We start from the raw sequence: 14,432 nt of genomic DNA on the forward strand, positions 1-14,432 counted from the left end.
AGTACATATCAGCACCATAGTCCATAGCAATATTCCCACTCGCACCATTAGAGCCAAGCTCTTCTTTCCTCTAAAAGACAGAAATGCGTTCACCATCATTCCCTTTGCAATACCTGAGAGAGAAAATAGCCTAGGAGAGCTTGTAAGCATCCAGAACTTTCCTTTGATGGGGTGGGGGCTCCCCTAGCAGCGGACGAGAAAGCGAGCAAGCAGACAGGCAGACAAGCCGTTCCTCCGCTGCGTGGAGCCAGGAGAGAGTCCAACAGGCCCTGAGGTGTCGGAACAGCTCAGACGACTCCATCCCGGAAGGCCAGGACATCTCTACCGAAACCCCTCACAACCGTGCTTATTCCCACGAGGATCAGCTCTTACCCGTCAGATGAAAAGGCAAACGTGACGGGGCTGCTGCCACCGCCACCTGAAATGCGGCTGCGCATACACGCGCCCCCTTCCCGTGGCACTCACTGTCCTCGCGTAAGCGTTCCCACGTCTCCGAGGGGCGGGAGGAAGTGGGAGGAGAGTTGACTCGCGGTATCATCGGGCAACGCCGCTACCACATCGCTGAAACAGTAGTTGTCCACTTGGGGTGGGGGTGTGCGTGTCTTTTGGATCTTATGGTTGCAGGGGGATGCGCAGCACTATCAGCAGAAGCAAAGGAGACGGCGACGGTACCGTACCCCGGGTAGCTACTGCTATGGAGCTGAGCTGAAGCAGTTCCTCTAGCAAATGGTGGGGCGCTGGGAACAGCTGCAGCTGGTGTCGGTAGGATAGAAGCACAGGAAGTCTACTTCCAGCTGGAGACCTTGCAGGAGGTGGCTCCCGCCCTGTAGGCGTCGCTGCCTGACGCGGGGCAGGGCCTGTCCTTCAGGGATATAGGGTTACAGCCAGTGCTACTGGCCGGCTTATGGGTCTTTCTATCAACCACCCCACGGTGGTGTAGCACTTCACCATCCCCGCGCTGTGCCGCCGAGACTGGCAGCGGGCTGGTGGTGCTGCTGTCGTGGAAGCTGGCGGTACAGGTAGGTGCAGTGGCGGCGGTGCTGCGCCGGCCGGTGGGGTTGCATGTGCGCGGGCTGCCGGGGTAGCTGCGGGCCACGCCGCCGGACCCCGCCATGCTACTGGCTACCCCTTGGGCGCTCTGGTGGCGCTGGATGGTGCTGGACGAGACGGACGCCCTGATGGATGACTTTCGCAGGGCTGCTGGAAGAGATTCTGGCACACGTGCCCCTGGCTGCCTACTCACCCGGGCCAGCTGGCCCCAGGAAGGAGAGGACCCAGGTGGTGGTGATGGTGGTGGTCAGAGCAACCTTGCCCGTGGGATTGAGCCTGACACTAGGGAAGTTCATCAATGTGGGCCCGTTTGTTTCTCTCGCCACTCAGAACCTGCACCATGTGCCACCCCACACCTAGCAGAAGTTTGTTCATATCAAAGGCTGCAGGACAAGCTGCCTGAACTGCTGCAGCTCCTCAAGGAGCACCAAGCATCAGGTGGTGTTACCTTCTGCAAAAGTGCCAGCACTGTCAACTGGCTGGCCTATATCCTATATATATATATATATGCACCTGAGTTTGCAGTGACAGCTGTCAGCAGCTGCTCAAACCAGCATCTTTGCCTCCTTCCAGAAGGGTGACATATCTGTCCTTGTCTGCACTGACGTTGCCTCTCAGGGGCTGGACACCATCAGTATGCAGCTAGTGGTCAACTATGACTTCCCAGGCACCCTACAGGACTAACTGCTCTGCATGGGGCAAGTTGGATGGGTTGGAAGCAAGACACCTGGAGCTGTGGGTAGTTTTGTCACCCATTGGTCAGATGTGGACCTGGTGTGGAAAACAGACTGCAGCTTGGAAAAGGACAAGTCTCCCAGGCATGGACTCCTCTGTTAGTAAGTCTCCACCTAACAAGGGTTGATTCAGGTTGCAGAGCAGTAATACATGGCCTAAGTGGAAAATCATTAAGGCAGAGTAAATGAGCTGTGTGTAAGCTATACTGGAAGAATAGAGGATTGAGTTCATAGAATCATAGAATAGTTAGGGTTGGAAAGGACCTTAAGATCATCTAGTTCCAACCCCCCTGCCATGGGCAGGGACACCTCACACTAAACCACATCACCCAAGGCCTCATCCAACCTGGTCTTGAACACTGACAGGGATGGAGCATTCACGACCTCCCTGGGCAACCCATTCCAGTGCCTCACCACCCTAACAGGAAAGAATTTCCTCCTTATATCCAATCTAAACTTCCCCTGTTTAAGTTTTAACCCGTTACCCCTTGTCCTGTCACTACAGTCCCTAAATGAAGAGTCCCTCCCCAGCATCCCTGTAGGCCCCCCTCAGATACCAGAAGGCTGCTATGAGGTCTCCATGCAGCCTTCTCTTCTCCAGGCTGAACAGCCCCAACTTTCTCAGCCTGTCTTCATACAGGAGTTGCAGAACTTTTTGCACTGTTCTGGAAACTGCAAGTCATTTCCAGAGGCATTGCAGCTCACAGCTTTCCAAAAAGAAGCTAGTGAGTAAACAGTACATTTGGAGAAGTCTGAAGAATGATCTCATCAGTTGATTTCATTTATTTTTGTTTAGACTTCCAACTTAAATCCAAATCAGAATGAAAGCATGCTTGTATGATGTGCAGCTTTTGCATTTCATTGCTTCCCACCTCCAGCAGCTAAACATTCATTATTAAAGCTTGTCGTGGTTTAAACCCAGTCAGGTAACTCGTTCACTCACTCCCCCCCTTCTTTCCCTCCCCCTGCTCTCGGAGGGACAGAGAGGAGAATCGAAAAGAATGCAACTCCCACGGGTTGAGATAAGAACAGTTTAGTAACTAAGGTATAACACAAATCACTACTGCTACCACCAATGATAATAATGATAAAGGAAATCACAAGGGAAGAGAATACAAGACCTCAGCACCAGCTGACCGATAACTTGCCCCCCCTCAGCCTGACCAAGCACCGACCGATACCTCCTCCAACCCTGCAGTCTCCCAGCCCTTCCGGCTAACTCCCAGTTACATCCTGGGCATGACATGCTGTGGTATGGAATACCTCTTTGGTCAGTTTGGGTCAGGTGTCCTGTCTCTGCTTCCTCCCAGCTTCCCCTCCCCCCTGGCAGAGCATGAGGCTCACAAAGTCCTTGGCCAAACCAAAACATCGCTATCAGCTCTGTTCCCGAGCTGAAAGTCAAAACACTGCACTGCACCAGCTACCAAGGAGGAGAAAAATGACTGTTACTGCTGAACCCAGGACAAAGCTTTAAAATTAATACTGTGGCAGGAAAGAAAGAAAATATTTTCCTAACTTTGATACAACTTTAACCAATTACAGATACAATTTGTCCTTTAGTCTTTCTACATGTATCTGATTTTCTTGTCATGTACCAGTTCATTTGGAGAATTCTAGACCAGATACCTCTAAAGTTTGGCAGGAATGAGAAGGCACAATAAAGCTTGAGGCTTTTTCAAGATCTTAATGTCATTTTAATGTCCCAACCCCCCCCAAGTCTGTCTCTGAAAGGGGTTCCACCTGCTGTTTTCTGCTAGCTGGCTAGCGAGGATCTTCAGCTTTTGTATTTATGCATGTATTGAGCTGGAGTGGTCACTTAAATTCAGGCAACATAACTCGTCAAAGTCTTCACACCCATGCTTATGTACTAAAAGCAAAAAAATCAATCACTGTCCTGTTTTGTTTTGCAGGATCAACGTGGGGAGCACTTTGGCTTTGGTTCTTCGCAAATTGGTAGCAAGTCTCTAGATGATATGGAGGAAAAGCAAAGCAAAGCAGTGATGTCCAGGCTCAAAAACAAGGTTTCACCAATGCGTTGGTTAGATATACTGGGAGTCTTGGGAACCTGGAGATAGATGCTGTTACTTCCAAAGACACAGTCCTTGGCTTTCTTTATCCCCTTCACTGCTTAAGGAATCTTAAATCACACAAGAGCAGCTTCTTAACATTAGCCTTTCAGAATAGAAGATTCAAATATGATATTTATTATATTATTAGTACTTATAATAGTTACTTATGCTAATGATGAAACCTGGTTTAGATGATCCTGCTTGAGCAGGGGATTTGGGCTAGATCAACTCTCGTGCCAACCACAGGCGGCTTGGCTTGCCCTGCCCTTCCCTTCTGGATGGCCCTCTTATAACAGAGGAGGCCATCCCTCACATCAAGGTCTGGCATGGCATGCGTCCCCACCGCTCCACGCCTGCTGGGTTGCAGCCCACAGTGGAGCTAAAGGTTCTTTCTGGTGGCAAACACAGAGGCCAACCCACTCTTGCCCTTGACTGTGGTAGCAGGCATTTGGCCAGCCTCAGTCCTTGCACCTCATTGTCAGTGCAGAGTTTCACCTGCCTCGTCCAGGAACCAAGTCGCTATCATAGCAAAGCACACACAGATTTACAGTGTAACTACTACAGAGTGGAGCATCGCTTTGAAGATGCTGGTGGCAGTGGGGGACCAGCCAAAGAAAATTTCCCACCAATGATGTTCTCCTACCCTCTTAATTTGTTCCATTACCTGCTTTATAACACTACCATCATATTAGAATCTTTCTAGCTTCTTCCTTACCATTTTCTAGCAGCTGCGTGCTCTAACATCTCTTTTTGCAAGTGACAAATCCATACAATACAAGGTGTAGTTTCTTATTAGCAACTGGCTAGTAAATACAGGTGGTTTTTACACAGAATCACAGCTTCTAATAATAGCTACATTGCAAGCACACATATTCAAGTCATTACTTTTCAGTTGCCCCCAAGTGATGTTTTGCAATCATTCGTTTTTCTCTTCCTCTGTCTCATTCTGCTCAGGGTCTTCAAGGTCAGCTCCTGCATCTGACACATCAGGTTCTTCAACTTGTCTGTCCAGCTCATTGTATGGCTTGACAAACTTTGCAGGTGGCCACCTGTAGGTAGGAGGACACAAACCTTCCCCCTTCCCCAGGTTATCAGTTCCACTGGCTCTTCCCATTTCTGGGGGCTCAAAGGATCACAGTACCACATTTGCCTTTAAGCCACAAGGATTTACACCCATGGCAAATGAGGACTGAGCTGTTGACTGACAGTCAGGGCAAGAGCTGACAAAATCTGCTTTGCTTGAGAAGAAGACAGGTTAAACTGTCTCCTTAAAGCAGAGGCATTCTGATGAAAAAAAGGAATGTGAAGCAGCTGCAGAAGTAAACTGCACAGCGTTAACAGTCAAGGAGTCAGCTATTTCATTACCCACATTACCCAGGCAGGTTGGAATGCGACCTAATATGACCAATAAAAACAGAATAATTAGTGCAGCAGCCAATACAGAAGCCCTATGAGCCTCTGCGCCGACATCCTGACATGTCCCAACCAACTCAGCAATGTCTGTAAATTTTCCCCTGACTGGGGCTAACACAGTCCCACAATCCCCACCTGCACCCTCATATGCTAGCCGAAATAAAAGTGCAGAAGCAGCCCTGTGACCATCAATCTGCCTTTGTATAGCATTGTCCAATCAGTCTATAAAAGACACATAGGGATCCTGAGACCACCCTCCCCAGCGAACACCCACAAAAGTAGTAGTCTCCCCCTGATCCAGGCACTCGCCTCCAGGCCTGAACAGCCACACAGGTGGCCTGCTGGAATAACAGAGGGTTTAGATCTGAACTATGAAGCCAAACAGAAACCACATCAACCACAGTGACTGTCTTCAGTCACTATAAATTCCATTCTATAAACAATTACTCCTCAGGCTGTTTCCCAGCCCAACCTTGCACCCCTGCACACAAACACTCCTTGGCCTGCTCCAGATCCAGGTGCACTATCATCAATTCTCCTTCTTCTTTTTCTGTAATTATCCACATAGTGGGAACAGGATGGCTTGCAGTTCCTACATCTCCCCCTTTCCTACTATCCCCTGGTCCTGAGCTGCTTTCCAATCCCAGTCCTGGTAAATCCCCTAACTGGATTAGCTTTTCAATCACTTGTTCAATGAGGTTTCCTTGTTCTGATACTAGTATGGGGTTGTTGTGGGTTTTTTTTTCTCTTCCATCCAACCCATCTAGCAATACAGGATCTGCTCCTTCCTCCATGAGGCAAACTGGCCAGCTCTGGTGTTTCTCCCCTGGCCTCTACGTGTATTTATCCAATAAGTTACTTATCTCCTCAGGACTATAGTCTGTCAATTTGTCTGTTCTTACTTGTCTGTTTGCTGTGGTAGTCATCTTACATTAAACATAGGAGCTGCGCGGGCTCCTTCCTTTTTCACGTCTGCCTCATCTCCAGTATTTGATTCTGACTCACTAGTACCCCAGATATCTCCATTCCCTGTCTCTGGGTCCCAATCTAAGTCAGACACAAGGGCATGGACTCGTGGGCTCACTGCATTTGTATCCTTTTTATTATTCCGTTTTTTGGTTTGTTTTTTTTTTCTTCTAAGTCTCTCACCCTGCTCTGCAGTGGCTACAAATGCCTGCCTATGCAACAGCACTCCTGCTTTAACCCTTTCTAGCTCAGAATGTAAATCTGCTACTTGTTGCTTCAACTCTATGTTCTTATCTACTATGCCTTTGTAGGCAGGCAGCAGTCTGCCATGCATCCAGTATGGCTTAATCTCTCCTTCAAGTGGGTATGGGGGGTTTCTACAAACTCACCCCAATACTTTAACACTCCCATGAGGTCCTTAGCTCCCCACGGTTCAGGTTCTACATTAGTGAAAGTCTCTATTTTATCCCACAACATGCTCCATGGTTCCTGCATCCACCCCGGACACCCCACAGGAGGAACCACGGCCCAAGGCTCTTTCCATATCTTTCTCCCTTTCGTTTCCATCCTCCCACTATCCAATGTACTCCAGATGTCTCCATCCCATGTTTTGGGATCCCAGTCTGGTTGGGTTACTACTGCCCGTTCCCACAGTCCAGTTTCCACACCGGGCTTTGGACATCGCCGCCGCCAGGCAGTCTGCATGGCATACCATGTTGCTAATTTCTCTAGGTTTTTTTTTACTGCCACCCTGGTGCTGCTTGGGTGGCGACTAATAAAGCTTGTTGTTGCACTACCCCTCTCGCTTTTTCAGTTAACAGTTCTTGTTTCAACTAATCTACCTGTTCCTCCAAGTCCCCATGTTATTTTAAACACACTAATCAGGGCTCCTTTCATGCGCCCAGCTTATTGCAGGCGCTCTTTGGGCTTTGTTTTTGGTATCTCCACAAACTGCCCCCAATACTTCAACAGATCGAAAGGGTATTGTTCACTCCATGGCTCCGGCCCCACTTGAGTACAAGTTTCCCACCTGTCCCACAACGTACTCCACTGCTCAGGGGTCCATCCTGGCCGTTCTACTGGCAGAGCACCAGGAGCTGAATTGGAGGGCGGCTTCCTCTTGAACATGGTTACACAACTCTATCACAACTAAAATGTGGCACAATCCAATAGCTGTGCAACCCCACTACACTGCCCCACTGAAGCATGGTGTGATCTGGTAGCTGTGCAACCCCACTACACGGCCCCACTCACAACCCTATCACAACTAAAACATGGCGCAATCCAGTAGCTGCGCAACCCCACTACACAGCCCCACTACACACTAATACGTAATATGTGGCGCAACCCGGTAGCTGTGCACTCTGCTACCCGGCCCCACTAATTCTTGTTATACCCAAATATTTCTCTCACGCTCTCTCTGACCCAGAATCCCATCCTTGTCGCCAGTTATGTTCCAGAGTTCAAGGCTTCTGGTTTGAGAGAAACGTAACACAACAAAGAATCACAACTAGTTTATTAATACAGGGAAAATATAGAGATAACAAAAGATACAGTAAAGGATATCTCTGATGTTTGGTTATCTTACCAACCCCAAGGACCATGTAATGACGATCAGGAAACCAGCTCTGAGAAACATCATAGCAGAGCGAGGTGGCAGGCTCCATCTTAGCGGGCGTCCCCGTGGAGGCAATGTTGACCTGGGTGGTATGAGGTTCTGCCTCCCTGCATTGCCTGAGGCTTGGGCTTTTATGCTAGAAAAAATGCACACTCATGTAGGGGGCCAGCCTACATCGGAAGAAGTGGCCAGCTATATCCTGAAAGGTCTCCCAGGGTTGGGACTTTTCTGGGGATGAGCCAAAGCGGGACTTCTCAGGGAGGAGCCACCATGTGTTTCACCATGGACCATTATCTAGTGTCACTGACACACTACCCAGTAGGTAAATACTATAGCAAAGCCTTCAAGAATATTTAGAGACCCTATCAGAGCTAGCGAACTGAAAATGTAGCTCACATATGGTCAAACCCGTTTAAGGAACAAAGACATATTCAAAGACTTTTTAGTTTGACTTTTCCTAAACTATTTTTTCTGTGCTTTCTAAACATCACATCACTTACTGTTCACATCCTAATGACTGTCTATATGCATAATTAACTGTTCTTTTCTATCTGTCCTTTTTTCACTTTCTTTGTAACGCTTATTTTAGACTTTATGGGCATAACTACAACTGCATATGAGTTCTATCTTATGGGCACTACAAGGACATTCAAATACTTCTGTTGCACCTAGCAAGGTGCCTTAGTGTCAAGTGTCCTAACAGCCATGTGGAAAAAATGCCTTCTACCACTCTGGTAATCTGACAAAATCCACATCTTTGCAGGTTGCACCACTCCCTGAAATGCACTTGTATACCTGTTGTCCCCAGACAGCACTCTTTCCTCTCCTCTTACTCCTGAAATGTATTTGTGAGCCCAATTTACATGTTAGTGGTTGAGTGTGTGGTAGAGAAGTTCTCCATACATATTCTGACCAGTTTCTCTGGGAGAACCAGCTGCAGAAAGAACTTGCAGAAGACTTGCTGGCAGGCCTTGCAGAAGTTTTCTGAGAGGAAAGCATAAATGATGGGGTTGATGCAAGAGTTCCTGTAGGCTAAGCAGTGAGAGATGATGTGGAAGGTGAAGGAGATGTTCAAGGGAAACTGTCCAAACTCTGCCCACATCGTGATGATGTGGTGTGGCAGCCAGGAGAGAGGGAACACAGCAACCACAAGCATCACCATCTGCACTGTCTGGAAAAGACAAGGTCACAAACTAAATGGTTTCAGTGATCAGGTGAGTCTGTAGGATGAGTGAGTTTGCCTTGCTCTGTCAGTAGTGAAGGCAGCACAGGCAACACTAATGACTGCCAGGTGGGCAAATTATGATATTATGAAAAAGGATGCTAAAACTCAATCCTCCTCCCTGGAAAACAAGGATTGCCTGGTTTTGGCTCAAGCAAATAACTCTACAGGCAATGGAGATAGTGCCCATAAAACCAACCTTGAGTTGAGGTTTGAGTTGCAGAAGCTGCAACTATGTTACATGGAAGAGTAGAAATAATATTCCATAGGATTTGGAGGCTGAGGAACATTAAGGCTATTGAAAATAACTGCAGGGGAAAACAGTCTGGCTGCAAGAAAACATGCCACTGAGAGAAGTAAAAGAGACTGACCTGAGGAGAAAGATTTCTTCAGTAGCTTCCATCTTACAGAAGAAACCAAGAAAAACCATGCATAGAGGTTTTTTATTTTTAATATGCAGTGCTCTTTGGTTACAAATATTCCTATCTATCTAGATGATTTCCTGAGGGAGGTTCACTGTGCCTATTGGATCCCAGTCTGTGTACTGGCTGGGTTAGAGGTGTGCCTTTGCAATGCTTGCTCTCCAGTTAGGCTGGCCAGCCACCCATGCAAACTGTCATTTGTGAGCCACAAAGCTTGACCCGAGGTAAAATTTTCTTGAAAACAGTGTTCTTTGAAGTTACCATTCAAAATGAAGGTTAACATGAGGTGAGCTGCTGACTGCAGCTGTGGTAGCTCTACAGCTGTGGCTGAGGAAGAGGAATGAAGGCTGAGGAGCATGGTGAAGCAGCATGAGGGAGTGGTTGTGTGCTGCCAGGGTGGAAAGGGTGCAGGGAGAGGCAGCCTTGACCAAAAGTAGGTGGTATAAGCTGCTTGAGCTATTTTGGTGTGAATTTTAGTAGGCTTTTTCTTTGCGGTTTGTTCCTTTTGTTGAGAGGAAATGGTATCTTGGGAAGAGAGGCTCAGGCTGTGAGGAAGCTGGGTGGGGAGAGGACTGAAGGCAAAGACTGAGGTGCCTGCGTGTGAAATTAATGTTCTGGGGACCTGCAGTATGCATACCAAGAAATAACTAAATAACTCAGTCTTTATTGAAAAGGTCATTTTTTATCCCCCCCCCCCCCCGAAGCCTTTGAAGAGGATGAAGAATGACTTTTATTTACTGTAAGCTACATAGTTAAGTGATAAATCATTCCAACTTCCTTTTTGTAAGATCCAAGGCCTGTGTGAGCAGGATCTCACTCTAAGTTTAAGAAGGCTGAGTGTGTTGCTTTTCTCTCTTTCTGCTTCTAGTACACTCAGTAACTACCTCGCAAAACACAGAGGTTACTGACTTGGGGCCCCTGAGAGCCTTTCCTAGTGATTTTACAGGGCTAATTCCACGTAACTTTAGGAGTTTTCAAAAATACTAGTGGTAATGGAAGGTGAGCATTTTTTTACATATTTGGTCCCTCTATTTTGGGGTACTGTAGCAGTGCACAGCAGATGACTTTCATCCTCTCCTTTCACTTGATTCTCAGCAAAATATGTGCTTTATAACTTTCGTGTTTCTCATTTGTATTTTGTCATTTTTTGTCTCAACCAACAAAAAAGGAGGAAGAGGACAATTAAAAGCAAGGGGCTTCCTCCTAAATCTGGTGTCCCCACCCAGAACTGCTTTGCTGTTCTGTAGGGGGCTAATGAGGAAACACACTAGCAACCTGAACAAGCAGCTGATGCACTGGTAAAGAAGATCACTACTGGTGCTGCCAGGAAAAAGCAGCGGGTCATAGTAGTAGGGGACTCTACTTCAAAAGCAACAGAGGAACTCATCTGTTGGCCTGACCCAGTCTCAAGGGAGGTGTGTTGCCTACCAGGGTCTCGGATCAAGGATGTTGCAGAGAGGCTGCCTGGTCTAGTAAGTCCCAGTGACTATTACCCACTTCTAGTAAACAGAGAGTTTGTGGATCAGGGTTAAAGGGAGAACAGCGATGGGAGACATTACTGTGGGGATCTGTTACAGATCGCCTGATCAAAAGGACTCTGTGGATGAAGAACTCTATAGTCAAATAGGAACAGCCTCATGCTCACAGGCCCTTGTCCTCATGGGGGACTTCAACCACCCTGATATCTGTTGGAGTGACAGTACGGCCCGGCACAAGCAATCCAGGAGGTTCCTCGATTGTGTGGAAGACAACTTCCTTCTGCAAGTAATAGAGGAGCCAACAAGGAGAGGTGCCATGCTTGACATCATGCTCACCAACAGGGAAGGGCTGATAGGAAATGTGGTGCTTCAGGGCAGCTGTGGTTGCAGTGATCATGAGATGGTTGAGTTTGAGATCTTCAGGACAGTGAGAAGAGCGTGCAGCAAGCTCACTGCCCTGGACTTCAAGAGAGCAGGCTTTGGCCTCTTCAGGAACCTGCTTAGTAAGGTTCCATGGGAAATTGCCTTAGAGGGCAGGGGGGCCCAAGACTGTTGGTTGATATTCAAGAATCACCTGCTACGAGCTCAGGAGTGTTGTGTCCCAACTAGAAAGAAGTGCAGCTGGAGGGTCAGGAGACCTCCTTGGAGGTTGGGACCAGTCTTGTTCAACATCTTTGTCAGTGACATGGACAGTGAGATTGAGTGCGCCATCAGCAAGTTTGCCAATGACACCAAGCTGTGTGGTTCGGTTGATACACTGGAGGGAAGGAATGCCATACAGAGGGACCTCGACACGCTTGTGAGGTGGGCTGATGCCAACCTTAAGAACTTTAACCATGCCAAGTGCAAGGTCCTACACCTGGGTCGGAGCAATCCCAGGCACAGCTACAGGTTGGGCAGAGAAGAGATTCAGAGCAGACCTGTTGAGAAGGACTGGGGGGTGTTGGTCAATGAGAAAATGAACATGAGCCAACCGTGTGCGCTCACAGCCCAGAAAGCCAACCATATCCTGGGCTGCATCAAAAGGAGCGTGACCAGCAGGTCAAAGGAGGTGATCTTGCCCCTCTACTCTGCTCTCATGAGACCTTACTTGGAGTACTGTGTGCAGTTCTGGTGTCCTCAGCCTAAAAATGACATGGAACTGTTGGAACAAGTCCAGAGGAGGGCCATGAGGATGATCAGGGGATTGGAGCACCTCCAATATGAAGACAGGTTGAGAAAGTTGGGGCTGTTCAACCTGGAGAAGAGAAGGCTGTGTGGAGAGCTCATAGAAGCCTTCCAGTATCTGAAGGGGGAAATAAGGATTTTGGGGATGGACTATTCAATAGGTACTGTAGTGATAGGACAAGGGGTAAGAGGTTAAAACTTAAACAGGGGAAGTTTAGATTGGATGTAAGGAGGAAGTTCTTTACTGTAAGGGTGATAAGGCACTGGAATGGGTTGCCCAAGGAAGTTGTGAATGCTCCATCCCTGGCTGTGTTCAAGTCTAGGTTGGACAGATCCTTGGGTGACATGGTTTAATGTGAGGTGTCCCTTCCCATGGCAGGGGGGTTGGAACTAGATGATCTTAATGTCCTTTCCAACCCTAACTATTCTATGATTCTATGATTTAATAAATATAACAATTTGCAAATATGCAGATGATATCTTTCCCTTAAGGAGAATTGTTGTAGAAATAGCAGAAAAGAAATGTAGGAAAAGTTAAAACACTGGCTTCACATCAGGTTAAGGTTTACAGCCTTACTAGTCTAGATCAATGCTTCTGTCAGTAATACCCTTGAATGATTTCAAGTTAATAGTGTGTAATTGCTTTACTAAAAGAATGATGCTTTCTGTAAAGAGGATTACCGTCCACTAGACTTCCCTGCCACAGGCTGGGACACCTTCCACTAGACCAGATTGCTCAAATCCCCATCTAACCTGGCCTTGAACACCAGGGAATGGGGGATGGGGCAGCCACAGCTTCTTTGGGCAACCTGTGCCAGTGCTTCCCCAACCTCACAGGGAAGAACTTCTTCCTAATGTCTTATCTAAATCTACCCTATTTGAGTTTAAAACTATTCCCCCTTGTCCTATCGCTACATGCCCTTCTAAAAAGTTCCTCTCCAGATTTCCTGTAGGCCCCCTTTAGGTATCAGAGAGATCTAGTGAAGAAAAACTAATTTAATCAGTGGTTATAATGGCTACACTAGTAGTCGTTTTGTCTACTAGAAAAGACCTGCAGGATTTTGTATCATCTCATTTTAAAGCACTATATCACTATACCTGTTATGCTAAAATGTATAAGTAGAAGTTATAAAGACTCAGGCTTACATATATCGAACCCCAAAACACCAAAACTGGAATGATCTTTTCGGAGAAGGGAAATATTTTTCTCAGGCTACCCAAAATACAGCAAATACAACAGCTGCTGCAAAACCTCTGTATGTTCTCTAACCTTTCTGCAGCACTGTACACTTGGCATGACTTGCCAAATTAAGCATGTCTTCCCAGACAGTAGCTCAGTGGTGACTTGGGTGGCTGGGTAGAGCTGGGCTCAGGAAGGAGATTTTTCAGTTTCTCGTCGACCAATTCATCTATAATCTACTTTTGTGATGCCTTTTTCTGTCTTCCTGTTATCAGTGAGTTAGGTATCATGTTCATGATACTGGCTAACAGAAGCTTTCTGTATTGCAGACTAACAACCAACATCATGTTCCGGAGATGATGGCAGCATGGAGAAATGACAGCATGCTCCAAGGAAGAGCGCAGTTACGTTACTGCATAGCAGAAAGAATATAAGGTGATTAGATCTTGGTGCATGACTTCTGGAATTGTTAACAACTGATTGAAGTCACATACATGAGAACAGTGGGAGACACTGCTAAAATAATTATAAAGAAGTCATATGTTTATAACCTGGCTTATTTAAAGGAGTTGGAGATACAGGGTGAAACTGCAGGAAATCTGTCTTCCAGGTTCTTCTGTTTCACTTCAGTAACTGCCCTATAATGCATTTGAAGTTTCCTGAAATTATTTAGAACTTTAAAAACCTTTTATTTTGATTTTTTTTTTAATGTCAAAATACTTAAAAAGTCGCTTGCAGCTTTAAGAAGCTGCTACACTTACTGTGTTCAGATATAGTTCTTTATTAAATATCTGGTTAGGGCTTACTTTATCTAGACAACTGGAATTGGATCAGGACCTTCATATTATGCTGACCTTCCTATGTAACAGTATTAAAACCTGCAGAACATGAGGTCATGCTAGAATTCTAATTATTGTTTATAACATACATGTAATTTGGTCTTATACCTGAGTGAATCCCACTGAAATGTTTAAAGTATATTCTGATTGCTAGGGCAGTAGTAATGTGAGGGAAGGCTAAAAGGTGTTTTACATGGCAACTGCTTTTTCTTCTACTTGTTTAACCTGGGAGAAAATCATCTGCATGATGAAGAGGATGTCAGACAGGCACATC

General features: G+C 46.7%; 1 pseudogene; it reads left to right on the forward strand.

The window, feature by feature from the left end:
• The first annotated feature begins 726 nt into the window (after positions 1-726).
• LOC130601298 (probable ATP-dependent RNA helicase DDX28) lies at positions 727-1,939 on the forward strand (annotated as a pseudogene).
• The last annotated feature ends 12,493 nt before the right edge of the window (positions 1,940-14,432 follow it).

This window comes from Pezoporus wallicus, unplaced genomic scaffold (assembly GCF_028554395.1).
Source record: "Pezoporus wallicus isolate ANWC-B61680 ecotype Strahan unplaced genomic scaffold, APGP_CSIRO_Pwel_v1 contig_3788, whole genome shotgun sequence".
Lineage (NCBI taxonomy): Eukaryota > Metazoa > Chordata > Aves > Psittaciformes > Psittacidae > Pezoporus > Pezoporus wallicus.